Raw genomic sequence first — 12936 nt, 5'->3', positions numbered from 1 at the left:
AAAGAAAATAGATACAATAAATAATTGTGATAAATGATATTATTGTTTAAATGATATCATTTTAAAAAGATTGCAACTGATAATAATGACAATCTAAGAGCATGAGAATGCAAATACACCCATTTAAAATGCCAATGGGCTTTCAATTAAAAATAGGTTGAAAGATTTATGGGGATTTATTGGCACATTTTGCTTCCTGTAAAAAAATATTCAGCATTTTTTAAGGTTTCTATTTTATTGTTGTGATTAATTATATCATTTTTTTAACTGACTGCACCACTTATTGTGACAGGCCTCATTCTAAAGCTTTCCTTCTCTCTTTTACTCTATGTACCTTCCTCAATAATAAAGATACTAAAGGTTTCCTCTTGAAACACTCCTTTAACCTTTGACCCAGGGCTCACCAGGCACAGCTTAGAGTTTATCAGCAATTCCTTAAAACGGCGCAGAGCTTCGACTTACCTACAAACCAAGACACACAAATTATTCCTCAGAATAGACAGTATATAGTATTCTTACAACTTTCCAGTATTTATAAAGGATTGTATATGGGTAGGTATTGTTGCAATAGAGCATAAAAAAACTCTAAAATATAATCAAGAGGAAGATGGATGATCACAAGCCATCAAACCAAGTTGAACTGCTTAATTTTTTGCACCAGGAGTGGTATCAAGTTATCCAAAAGCAGTGTGTAAGACTGGTGGAGGAGAACATGCCAAGATGCATGACAACTGAGATTAAAACCAGCGTTATTCCATCAAATGTTGATTTCTGAACTCCTTAAATTTTATGAATATTAACTTGTTTTCTTTGCATTATTTGAGGTCCGAAAGTTCTGCATCCTTTTTGTGATTATTTAAGGCATTTCTAATTTTCTGCAAATAAATGCTCTAAATGACAATAAAAAGGCATAAATCAAGCTACAGGTAGTAACATTTACACACACAACTCTTCCCTCAAAAAGCAAAAGCATATAAATGTGCCAGGAGACACATTATCACATTATAGCTGCGGTCCAATCTGAAGGGAGCTGCCCAACTAGGCAGCATTTGCAGGCAGCATAGGCGCGCTCCCGAGAAAAGGACTGTCCCATTCGGAAGGTAGCATGTGCTGCCTACCTGGGCAGCTGCCTTATTTTACCCCGATTCTGAAGGCAGCGTGAGATGTATCCTTCACGGCGAAGGCAATCCCATGATGCATTTCACCAGCTCAGAGTTCCAGCGCTCAGATTTAAAAACATGGCGGACGGAGCCGGCCTGCCACGGAGTTTCTGTACAAATGTAAGTAATTCCCGCCTGTATTTCCACTCACCGCTGCGTGGGTTTATCAAACTAGCATATTTTAGACTGTTTTAAGTTGTTTTCCATCGTTGTTTTCGCCTGTATTTCATTTAATGTAAGACCTGACCGGCGGAAGCTACCGTTAGCTTATCGCGCTAATTTACCGGGTAAGCTAACACGCATCTAGCCGACTTACAGAGTACCAAACGCGGCTGCAGCGCTGAGGAAACCCCCGCTAGGAAACAAAGATACCCTGGCCGTCCAGTATAAAAAGTTTTAACTGTTTTAAGTCACTGTTACGTATAACTAAGTGATTTACTGTGTAAATAGTGTAACACTGTAGAATAACCTGTAATTTAGTGATTTAATGCGTAAACAGTTTAATTGTTAGAGGGAATAACTAGATTTACCTGTAACTGAGTGATTAATTGTGTAAATAGTGGAATTATGAGCGTGTTCTCCATAAACCACTGTTACTAATTCAGATTTATTTTTTCCACAGGGATGAACGTGGGCCGGGGAAGGTGAACGCTGGTCAGACCGGCTGGAGGCAGCGTTAGCTCCCTTTATGAATATATTTTTTTTTCTTTGAATGTAATAAAGTTTTCTCTCTTAACATTATTATTTTTGCTTGCTGTGTTTTATAGTCACTATGCTTATTGTAGTATCACATCTCAACTAGTGGGTATGGGTAAATAAATAAATAAAAAGTTTATGAATCATGTGTTTTATGCAACTAAAAGGTAAAGATAAATTAGCTGACTGTGTATGAATGTACTATTGTGTGAAACGTAGCTTAGTTTGATTATTTAGCTCTGATGGCTCATACAAAATATTTATTATATTATGGTTTCATTACTCATGCATTTCTATGAAGCATCTAATCAAAAATAAATTAAATACATAAATAAAACTGACCATACTCTGAGAATTAAGTGAGGAAAAGTGTAGAATTAAAGTAAATCATGAATATTTAAATATATGTAATATTTGGATGAGTAAAAGAGAAATAGCTGCCGCTGCATTGAGATTTATCCCGAGGTAAGTGATCATTAACTTTAGTTATTTATAAACAGCTCACGAGCACAGCGCGCTAGACGTGATGACGTATGCTGACTCCAGAGCGTGTCCCGAACGCGCTGCCTTATAAGATCCCTTATGGGTGAAAATGCTGCCGAACGAGGGAGCTGCCTTCGAAGGCAATGACTACCTAGGCAGCTCCCTTCAGATTGGACCGCAGCTTATATATCTGTAATATCTGTAATAGCTGTTGGCTTTCCAAGAGCTTTCTGCCAAATCGTAGCTTGGCTTTGATCTGCCTGCACTGATAGACGCCAGTCAAGTAATGAAAGGGGCATCAATGGTGGGAATCCTCTTTACACACAAATAAGGTGAGTAATACAGATTGATCATTCAGGCAGCATGCAGTTTCAAATACTCACACACACACACAGACACATAATCACAAACTCACACACAGACACACACATGTAGAGAGAGGTCAAAGGTTAAAGCCAGGTATGCTGAAAGACAAGTAGTTTAAATAACCAGAGAAGGAGAGAGTGAAAATGACAGAGAGACAGAGAGATAAAAAGAAAGATAATAATAATGTCATTCTTAAATTTCCATGAATCACTGCTCACACAAACCATTAATCTAATCCAGGGGTGTCCAAACTTTTTTTGTTGGGGGCCAGAAGGAGAAATGTATTTAAAGTCACGGGCCACATACTCTGTAATAAAACAAATAATGAAATATACCACTTTAAATAATACTCTCGCCCCTTTAAGACTGTTTGCCCCGTTTTTCTGCTCTACAACTGCGCACTCTCTCCGCTTTTAGACTCTTTGGCCCATTTTTCTCCGCTACAACTGAGCACTCTCTCCGCTTTTAGACTCTTTGGTCCATTGTTCTGCGCTAAAGCTGCGCACCCTCTCCACTTTTAGATTCTTTGGTCCATTTTTCTGCGCTAAAGCTGCGCACCCTCTCCACTTTTAGACTCTTTGGCCCACTTTTCTGCGCTAAAACTGAGCTCTCTCTCCGCTTTTAGACTCTTTGGCCCATTTTTCCTTGCTACAACTGTGCACCCTCTCCGCTTTTAGACTCTTTGGCCCGTTTTTCTGTGCTACAACTGAGCACTCTCGCCACTTTTAGACTTCTTACCCCCTTTTTCTGTGCTAAAACTGTGCACTCTCTCCGCTTTTAGACTCTTTGGCCCATTTTTCCTTGCTACAACTGTGCACCCTCTCCGCTTTTAGACTCTTTGGCCCGTTTTTCTGCGCTACAACTGTGCACTCTCTCCGCTTTTAGACTCTTTGGCCCGTTTTTCTGCGCTACAACTTCACCCTCTCCGCTTTTAGACTCTTTGGCCCGCTTTTCTGCACTAAAACTGAGCTCTCTCTCCGCTTTTAGACTCTTTGGTCCATTTTTCTGAGCTACAACTGCGCACTCTCTCCGCTTTTAGACTCTTTGGCCCGTTTTTCTGTGCTACAACTGCGCACCCTCTCTGCTTTTAGACTCTTTGGCCTGTTTTTCTGCGCTACAACTGAGCACTCTCGCCACTTTTAGACTTTTTGCCCCCTTTTTTTGCGCTAAAACTGCGGCGCACTCTCTCCGCTTTTAGACTCTTTGGCCCGTTTTTCTGCGCTACAACTGAGCACTCTCGCCACTTTAAACTTCTTACCCCCTTTTTCTGCGCTAAAACTGTGCACTCTCTCCGCTTTGTCAGGATATTTTTAATGAATTTAAATACAACTATGGAAAAAAAATTATATCACTTAAGAAATTATGAGTTTCCATGATTTTACCAAATTGAAAACCTCTGGAATATAATCAAGAGGAAGATGGATGATCACAAGCCATCAAACCAAAAAAGCTGAACTGCTTGAATTTTTACACCAGGAGTGGCATAAAGTTATCCAAAAGCAGTGTGTAAGACTGGTGGAGGAGAACATGCCAAGATGCATAAAAACTGTAAACCCAAAACCTGAACCCAAGACTCTAGAATAGGTATTGAAATATTGAAAACACTCAGTGCATCTTTATTATTAATCTATTACAGTTGTCCTAAATATATATAAATAAGATACAGTACACTCCAATTTCATCATGCTAAGATACTGTATGTGGTTCTACTTTAAAGCTATAAAACCCCAAAAGTCTCTCTAGTGATATAGAGTGCTAGTCATTTTCTTCTTTTTTTCTAGCACAATTTCTCTCCATTTTCTAACTCTCCGTCTCCTTTCCGTGATCTAAGGGAAGAGTGTTTTCAGCAGCTGTTCCCCTGATAAATGAAAGAAATCGCTGGAATGGCTCCTCTCTCAGCTTTATAAACTGTCCTCTGCTTGAACGTCTTCACCAGAACTGCATGAGCTGTAAAATAAACTCGCTTTTTTAGAGTCAAATATATGAGGATAAATGAGGATAAACTTGCAGAACTCATTTGACCTGATCTTGTAGAAGGCCGGGTACCGAAGTAGATCATGTACAGATGCAATTAAAGCATTACCTAATCATTAGTTCTTTAAGAAATTAAGCATATTGAGTTTTATTCAATTATTTATTTTTTCCCATTATAGTGCAAGAATCATTCAATTTCTGTCTTTTCAACTTCTTATACACTGTAATGAACCAATAGAAACTATACTGGCCCTAACACGCTTGTGTAGAATACAGTGATATGAGTGAGTTACTTAATAAAGATGGCGTTTAAATATTGCCACATTATGATTTCATTAGGAAACAGTACCAATTAAAAGTGTGGACAGTTTAGTTTTTCTTTAGTTCAAATTCTGCATTTCTTTGGTTTAACAATGCATGAGTGAGCAGACATAGACTGAGTGAGCTATTCTGATATCTCTGTGTTCGCAGTAGCTCTTGTAGCAACACCATTAGCAGCACCAGGCAACAGGTAACCAAATGGTGTTGGGCATGATCGTGTTCAATGAACACATTCATGTTTTTTGTGAACACTAAAAGACTGAATGTGAAACCAAGCCAAAGCTGCAAAGAGCCTACTCACTTCTTATATCTGTTGTAATGATACCAGTGTGCTGGAATGACCATCCCTGCTAAGCCAAATACACTTATTCTAAAATCTCGGGTGTCAAGTCACTTTTGGCCATAACACGTGTATTTACGTACTTATGTCACATGTACATCCTCTGAAAGAGGATCCGGCTCAGTTTTACTGAACGCGAGCGGCTGGTGGAGCAATGGAGACTTCAGAATAGGAAACTCAGAGCTCATTAGCTCATTTAACCAGAGTAAAACCAAAGTGTGTAGTTGAATTGAAGTTTCTGACTGAACATAACCTGGAATCGGATTCATCCGCTCTGAAAGGAGAGCGCATCACACCCGCCCAGTTTAAAATGATTCTTCCGCATGCTCGGTGCAATTACACATTCTCACCAGAGAGGGCGCTAAATACCAAAACTTATCATCTTTAAGGGGGAAAACTCGAAGGCCTGTGACCTAGTTCATTTTTGAAACTGTGAACTTAGTTCGTTAGTTTTAAAATTTGATGTTCTAAGTTATGCTAACTTAAGTTTTCATTACCCATTACTTAACTTTTTTAAGGCAACCGGTTCCCTCAAATCTTTTGAAGTAAATTCAACTTATCCAGGCTTACAGTGTACTAGTTTGTTTTCTATTTAAAAGAAAAAAACTCTTAAGGACTGCTGCTTTAATGTCAGTTTTGTATCTGCTCATTAGATTATTTTATTTATTTATTTTTTTTTTTGGCCGGTGTTTTGAAGCGAGCACGTCTTGACTCAGATTGATCCAGACAGCCAGACAGCGACTCCTGGATCAAATTTAATAAATGATTGACCACATTTCGATGCATCATCTAATTAGTCTGCATACGCCGCATACTAACCGAGCCCGGTCTTCGCCTGCACATCAACCCTATCAAGTTCCATCATTTAGACTGCTGAGCTGCATAATTGGCTCCAGCAACCGAGCCCCGCTCACTTTGTTTTCATGAACAGGCGGCGCGAGTTCTCGCCCCTGCAGAGTCCGACCGAGTCACCTCATGAATATTTAACGTCCCTCCCACGCCGTCCTCGCAAAAAGCTGGAAAGAAAAACACGACAGAATGAAAACATGACCGCTGGCCATGCCTACGGTTCAGAGTTCCGGGTGTCTAAGGGTCTGTGAGGAAGAGATTCAAGCAAGCCTTTCCTGTGTTGAGGTTGAGGTAGACCCAGAGAACTCAGTGGTCAGAACTCGTAAAAAAAAAAAAAAAAAAAAAAAAAAAAACAAGTCGACCCCAAAACCAACGGTCCGTATTGTGGGAATTTAGTAAGGAAATGCAAACATTAGCGAGACCACTGCAGGCCATGCTAGTGCCAGCTACCCAAAGCAAACATGCCACTCAGAATGCCCACGCCAAAGTAAAGATAAATACCCCCTCACACTCCTACACACACACACACACACATAAACACATGCACACAAACACCTGTATCAACGAGTGTTTGTACGCCAACCGCACTCTTCAATGCGATTACTGTACCCACTTTAATGACTCAGCTCTGTCTGTATTCAGTAGGAGCAAACACTAACAAGGGTTTGCACAGCAAATTTCTGGAGTTAGAGCAGCACTAGGTAGGATTTCCTTGATTTTTTGATCTTTTTAAAAAAGATCAAAGAAACTGCAGCGCTGCATTGAGGTGTAATAGGAGGAATAGCGGTGCTCTCGTGTCTGTGCCAGAGCTCCTCTGAGCTCAAACCAGACTCTGTAAGTTTTCCGAGGCGGCCGCGACCAACGCTCGCGAGAACTGCGACCTGCTTTCCGACCTTTAGTTCTAACAGTTCTACAAGGATTACTGGTTCATTCTTTACAAACTAACATACAGACACTCTGGCAGAAGCTGCAAAGAGACTGAATATGTCTGTGAAAGCCAGAAAGCGAGAAAGAGAAACTAATCCGCCTGAAACATTTATTACACTCTACAACTGTAGGGGGAGCCCACGAGCACAAAATCTCAATTCTACCTAGTGGAGCTTTAAAAAATCTGGAGTTAATCAAAAATGTGTGGAAGTGTTAAATTGTGTGAGTTTATTCTCCATCTTAAACTACAAGTTGAGTTGAGGGGAACTTTTTGGCGGTGTAGAGTTTATTTCAGAGTTTATTCCAAGGCGCTGAGGAGCGTGACTGAACTCTCTAATGGGCGTGTCCCCCAATCCCAGCTTACCATCAGTGTGAAGTCTTGTCCACCAGGACTTCCTTTTATGGGGTGTTTCATAATATTTTATATAATGGCTGTTTGCTTAGCTGATGTGTTGTTGGCTATAAGAGCAAGTTACAAAGTGTGACAAAGTGCAGGCAATGCACTGAGAACTGCAATGAAAAAATAATAGAATGCACTTGTTGAGTATGAAATTGTTATTGTAATCAATAATGATGTATTTTTTGTAATTTTTACTCCTAAATGTTCTAGGGTTTTAAAATATTGCAATGGTTTTTAATAATATTAGTTTAATAACACAATTTTTTGCATTAATTCTTAACATTGTGAAGAAGTTTATGGTAAAATGAACTCCAGCTGAGAGCTGTATTTTACTCTAAATGGGATTTTAGCATTTTAACTCCCACAAAAGTGCAGATTTAACTCCTGAACTGAGTTAAAAGGCCAAAAGGCCCAAAAAAAAGAGTTACTTTAACTCTGTCATAGAGTGTATTCGATGGTCACGCATATAAACACTTAAAATTAGTTTATATTAACTCTCAGGGATCTTTTTTTGTCCCCAAAAAGAATTTGTGCAGTCTAGACCTAGACATCATAAACACGATTAAAAAAAAAAAAAAACGACTGCTGATTTTTCCAGAGCCATATGCAATTTTCAGTGTAATGGTGCACCAACCTCACTCCTGAAAGCATGTTTATCTGATCCTGATATCAGATAAGAGATAAGAGAAGATAAGAGAATACGTCAACAGACACATATTACATGGATGTTTTCTCATCTTTCTGGCAGTAACATCAAAGCAAATGTGTTTCAAGGACTGCAGGATATATAGACAAAATGATATCTTGTGACAAAATAACTTTAATAGGTCTTAAAATGAGTTATGTCAAACAATTCAAAAAAAGAAATGTCTATGTCATTATCAGTACAGTGATGGCGGCTCCAGGAGCTGAAAGCTTGCGTTATAGGATGTAAACCATGTTTTTTAGTAAGCTTCTTGTGCACTTTTTAAGTTATTAATGCCTCGTTTTAAATGTCAGGGCTCTCCGGATTCTAGCAAGGAGGTGTGAAGCTACTTTGAACCTGGATAACAGTGGAAAAAGCGATTTATCGAGGCAAAATATCCCCAGATCCGGCCATTGTACAGAGTGCTTGCCAAAATGCACAAAATTACTGGATCTCAGCAAGCTGTGGAAGAACCAAGGTGTGCTGTTCATCAAAGAAAAGTACTTATTATCTTGTTTTACTACACCAAAAGTCCACTTTACACCAGAGCCTGACCCCCCACCACTTTGGACGAACAACGCGAGGTATGCTCTGAGTGGACCCTGCTCTTTTTAGCTCTTTTACGCTGGATAGTCTTGTCCATTGTGCTGCAGCTCAGTTTCAGGGTGTTGGCAATCTTCTTGTAGCCTTTGCCATCTTTATGTAGCGCAACAATTCGTCTTTTAAGATCCTCTGAGAGTTCTTTGCCATGAGGTGCCATGTTAGAACTTTTAGTGAACAGTATGAGGGAGTGTGAGCGTTTTACTACAAAACTGAACACACTTGCTCCCTATATGCACACCTGAGACCTAGGCTGCGACCAGAAACTTTTGCTACTCCTCCTCTCCTACTCCTCCTTTCCTACTCCTCCTCTCCTACCCCGGAAGAAGGTGGAGGAATCGAGGAGAGGAGAGGAGGAGGAGGAATGGAGGGAAGGAGCTGTAATTGCAGAAATGGGACAGCTGATCCCTTTTAGATAGGATGTTGACTACCGTTGAAGTGAGCCAATCACAACGCTCACTTTCAGCACGTTTCAGAACATTACTATCACACACAGCTAAAAATTCAGATATTCCAATAAAATCCTGTTTACTCCCAGCCGCATTTTAGGCGGCATCTCTGACCAGTGACTCTGGCAGCCCTGTCTGACCTCAGCCTTATGAGGGATTCAGTTTCCTCATCAGTCCCAAAGTTAAAATAAATAAGTAAATAAATGAATTAATTAAAATTATATATATATATTATAAATAATATATGTTTTTATATGTATAACATGATACACATAGGGTCATAAATATAGTTTTACTGAGCATACAGTTTATCTAAACTATAAATTATATTACTGCTTTACTGGCTGTTTAATTAGATAAGGAACCTAGTTAATTAATATGTTTATGACGTATATTTGGGCGTTGCCTTCCCCATTTTCGCGTGCTCTGTGGGCGTGGATGCAGTGATGTCATTAAAAATCATTAAAAGTCTTCCGGAGTAGGATACACTGATGCACCCTCCGTTGGAAGCCTCCTACAGGTGGATTTTAAGCGGCTTCTTTCGTCTCCTACGGTATTCGGACAGGCGGCAAGATGGCGTCACGAAATCAGTTTCCGGGTCACGGAGGAGAGGAGGAGGATCGGTAGGAAAAAGGAGACACTTTTGGGGTTTCTGGACGCAGCCCTAGTAAAACTAACGAGTCACATGACATTTTGGAGGGAAAATGACGAGCAGTGCTCAATTTGGACATTTAGTGGAGTATTCTCTTAGGGGTGTACTCACTTTTGTAGTTTAGACATTAATGGCTGTATATTGAGTTATTTTGTTGGCTGTGTAGTAACCCGACTTCTGCACAGCACAAGTGATGGTCCCAACCCCCATTGATAAAGCAAGAAATTCCACTAACTTACCCTGATAAGGCACAGCTGAAAACCATTTCAGGTGACCACCTCTTGAAGCTCATTGAGAGAATGATGCCAAGAGTGTGCAAAGCAAAGTAATCCGAGCAAAGCGTGGCTATTTTAAAGAAACTAGAATATTAAAAAATGTTTTTTTTTTCAGTTATTTCCCTTTTTTTGTTAAGTACATAAAACTCCACGTGTTCATTTACAGTTTTGATGACTTCAGTGAGAATCTACAATGTAAATAGTAGGGGTGTCACGATTCTCTAAATCCTCGATTCGATTTCATTTTCGATTTGAGGGTCACGATTCGATTCGATTCTCGATTTTCTTGTTTTTTTTTCTTGTTATTATTTTATGCCTCATAAAATTTAAATAATATATTTATTATTATTATTATTATTATTATTATAAATATTATTATTATTATTTATTAAGATATATATGGTAATGCCATCTAGTGACTTATTTTGGTAGCAACAGTGTGCACTATTAAAACAAGCAGTTTATCAGAGCTGTGTGTGGATGGCTGGTGAAACTGCTCACTTACATGAAGCTGCAGTTCTTCATCCAACCACTAGTCGGAGCTGCAGCAGCAGCACAAGCCCCGCTCTCTTCACTCAGTCACTACTTCAGTACAGCCCAGCCACGGGCTACAGAGCTCAGCCAGTCCGTTTTTACTGTTTCTGTAAACAAATGAAGGTTTTAACCCCACTAACCGGATAATACAGCTCACTACAGTTCATCTTTCAGCCCAAGCAGCTAACAGCAGCACGTTAGAACAGCCGACACGGAGTCACTGCTCGGATTACATTATAAACAGGTCAGTTATCGCGCTGCTAACCTCAGGATGTTTATAACTACGGAGTTTAGTGGACACACCACGGCCGCCAGGTAAGTCTTTTAAAGGCTACTGAAGACTATTAAAGGCTATTAGAGGTTATTGAAAGCATTATTGGGGGGCAGAAATCAGTACAGGCTGGTTAGATAAGTGATGTGGTGAAACTGTGACTAGCGCTGTCACAGTGATGTTTATTAACGTCATTAAAACAGATTTTGTCAGGTATTGTCTTATAAATATTTACACATAACTTATATCTCTCCTGAAAAGCTTTTATTTTAGTCAGAAACACGCTTGTGTTTACTTTATCTGAGAGAAAGATGTTTTTTTAATTCAATGGAAAGCAACAGGTGTAGTCAATTATAAGTTTAAGATTTTTAATCCACCTCACTGTGATCTATAGTCAGTGTTCTCAAGTCACACTGACACACGCATTTCAGCGAGTTCACACGCTCTCACCTGCGCGCACCCACCCCTCCGTTAGATACAGATACAAAACCTGCGGGCCCAACCCCCGCCCCCCCTCCCCCGTTGGACAGATAAAAACAGTGATCACACTCCCGCCGACACTCAAAACTTGAGAGCCCTGTCTATATTTCTATAAATCCGTTTTCAGTTTCTCCTCCGTGGTTGAAAGGCAGCTGTCTCTCACACAGCAGAACTGAGGGCGGGGCTGCGCTATTAAATGAATAGGATGCGCTGTGTTGGTGCCGCGCCATTTGCGTAGCGCGCTGCGCTATTTGCGTAGCGCGCGCGGGAGGGATCGTCGATCCTCTTTTTGACTTCGATACTCGAGACCATGACCTCATTTCGATTCGATTTCGATAAAATATCGAGATCGTGACACCCCTAGTAAATAGTCATGAAATACAATAAAAAAAAACGCATTGAAAAAAAAAAAGGTGTGTCCAAACTTTTGACCTGTACTGTACTTAAGTATCTGCAGAAATGTAAGGGGTGCAATTACTTTTGTGATACACTGTATAAACTTAAAATAAGTTGATATTAACTCTTAGTGAGTTTATTCCCAAAAAAATATATAAAAATTTGAATTTGCTGTGTAGACACAACCTGTAAAGATCAATATTGCAAAAGTTTCTTATGTCAATTGCAGTGATGGTATAGTTACTTTGAAAAAGTAATCCGATTACTGATTACTCCTTTAAAAAGTAACTTAGTTACTTTATGGATTACTTGATTTTAAAAGTAACTAAGTTACTTTACAAGTTACTTTATTAGTTACTTTCAGCAGCTGCAGACACCACCTCCCGCCGCCTTAACATAAACATTATAACCAGTTTTGCCAATACTCCCTTTATTGGAAAATGCATTTTTAACAGCAACAATTTATCTCTGTTAAGTTGAACTATTTCCTAAAAAAATAAGTTTTTTTTATAAAAATAAAAAAATTAACATAAATATATATTTTTATAAAAAATAAAATATGGTCTTTCTTGATTTTACTAAACATAAATACTTGTTTTTATAAAAAATATATAAAATAAAGAAAGTCTTTCTTGACCTGACATATTTAACACTGTAAAACTGAACATTGAACCTGTTGTTCTCTGCAGGGCAGCAAGGAGTGGTTTTATAAAACAGAACCGTGTATATGGTCTAGACCAGGGATCACATATTTGCAGACTGGGGTCCGGGTCCGGACCCAGACGTTGTCCAATACGGACCCATACCGGACCCAACTACTGAGAAGGATTTAATTCTGACAGTGTTCATTTAAAGCACCGGAACTTTTCTTGTCTTTACGGTATACGCGCAGTGAACTTCCAGTCACGTGTGGTGTAAAATCTTTAAATGCTCTCCTCTGCCAATCAAATTTGTGGCAGGCCGCTGCCCTGGCTAGTGAATTGGGACTCGGCCGCAAAAAAAAAAACGCTTTAATAAAGAGATAGGGCGCCGAGAACTGGCGGAAAACGAAAACGGGCGGAAACTAAAGACACGCCGA

General features: G+C 39.5%; 1 protein-coding gene and 1 long non-coding RNA gene across 5 annotated transcripts in view; one reads left to right on the top strand and one right to left on the bottom strand.

Annotated features, from left to right (window-relative positions):
• sulf2b (sulfatase 2b) overlaps positions 1-12936 on the bottom strand; it is a 345428-nt gene that overhangs the window by 330271 nt on the left and 2221 nt on the right. The window lies entirely within an intron of this gene.
• LOC111192348 (uncharacterized) lies at positions 1002-1901 on the top strand. Its single transcript, XR_007441556.1, has 2 exons — positions 1002-1280; positions 1783-1901. It is a non-coding gene; the product is annotated as an uncharacterized LOC111192348 (long non-coding RNA).

Source organism: Astyanax mexicanus, chromosome 13 (assembly GCF_023375975.1).
Source record: "Astyanax mexicanus isolate ESR-SI-001 chromosome 13, AstMex3_surface, whole genome shotgun sequence".
In the NCBI taxonomy this organism is placed as follows: Eukaryota; Metazoa; Chordata; class Actinopteri; order Characiformes; family Acestrorhamphidae; genus Astyanax; species Astyanax mexicanus.
This window is presented reverse-complemented; position numbering and strand designations above follow the sequence as displayed.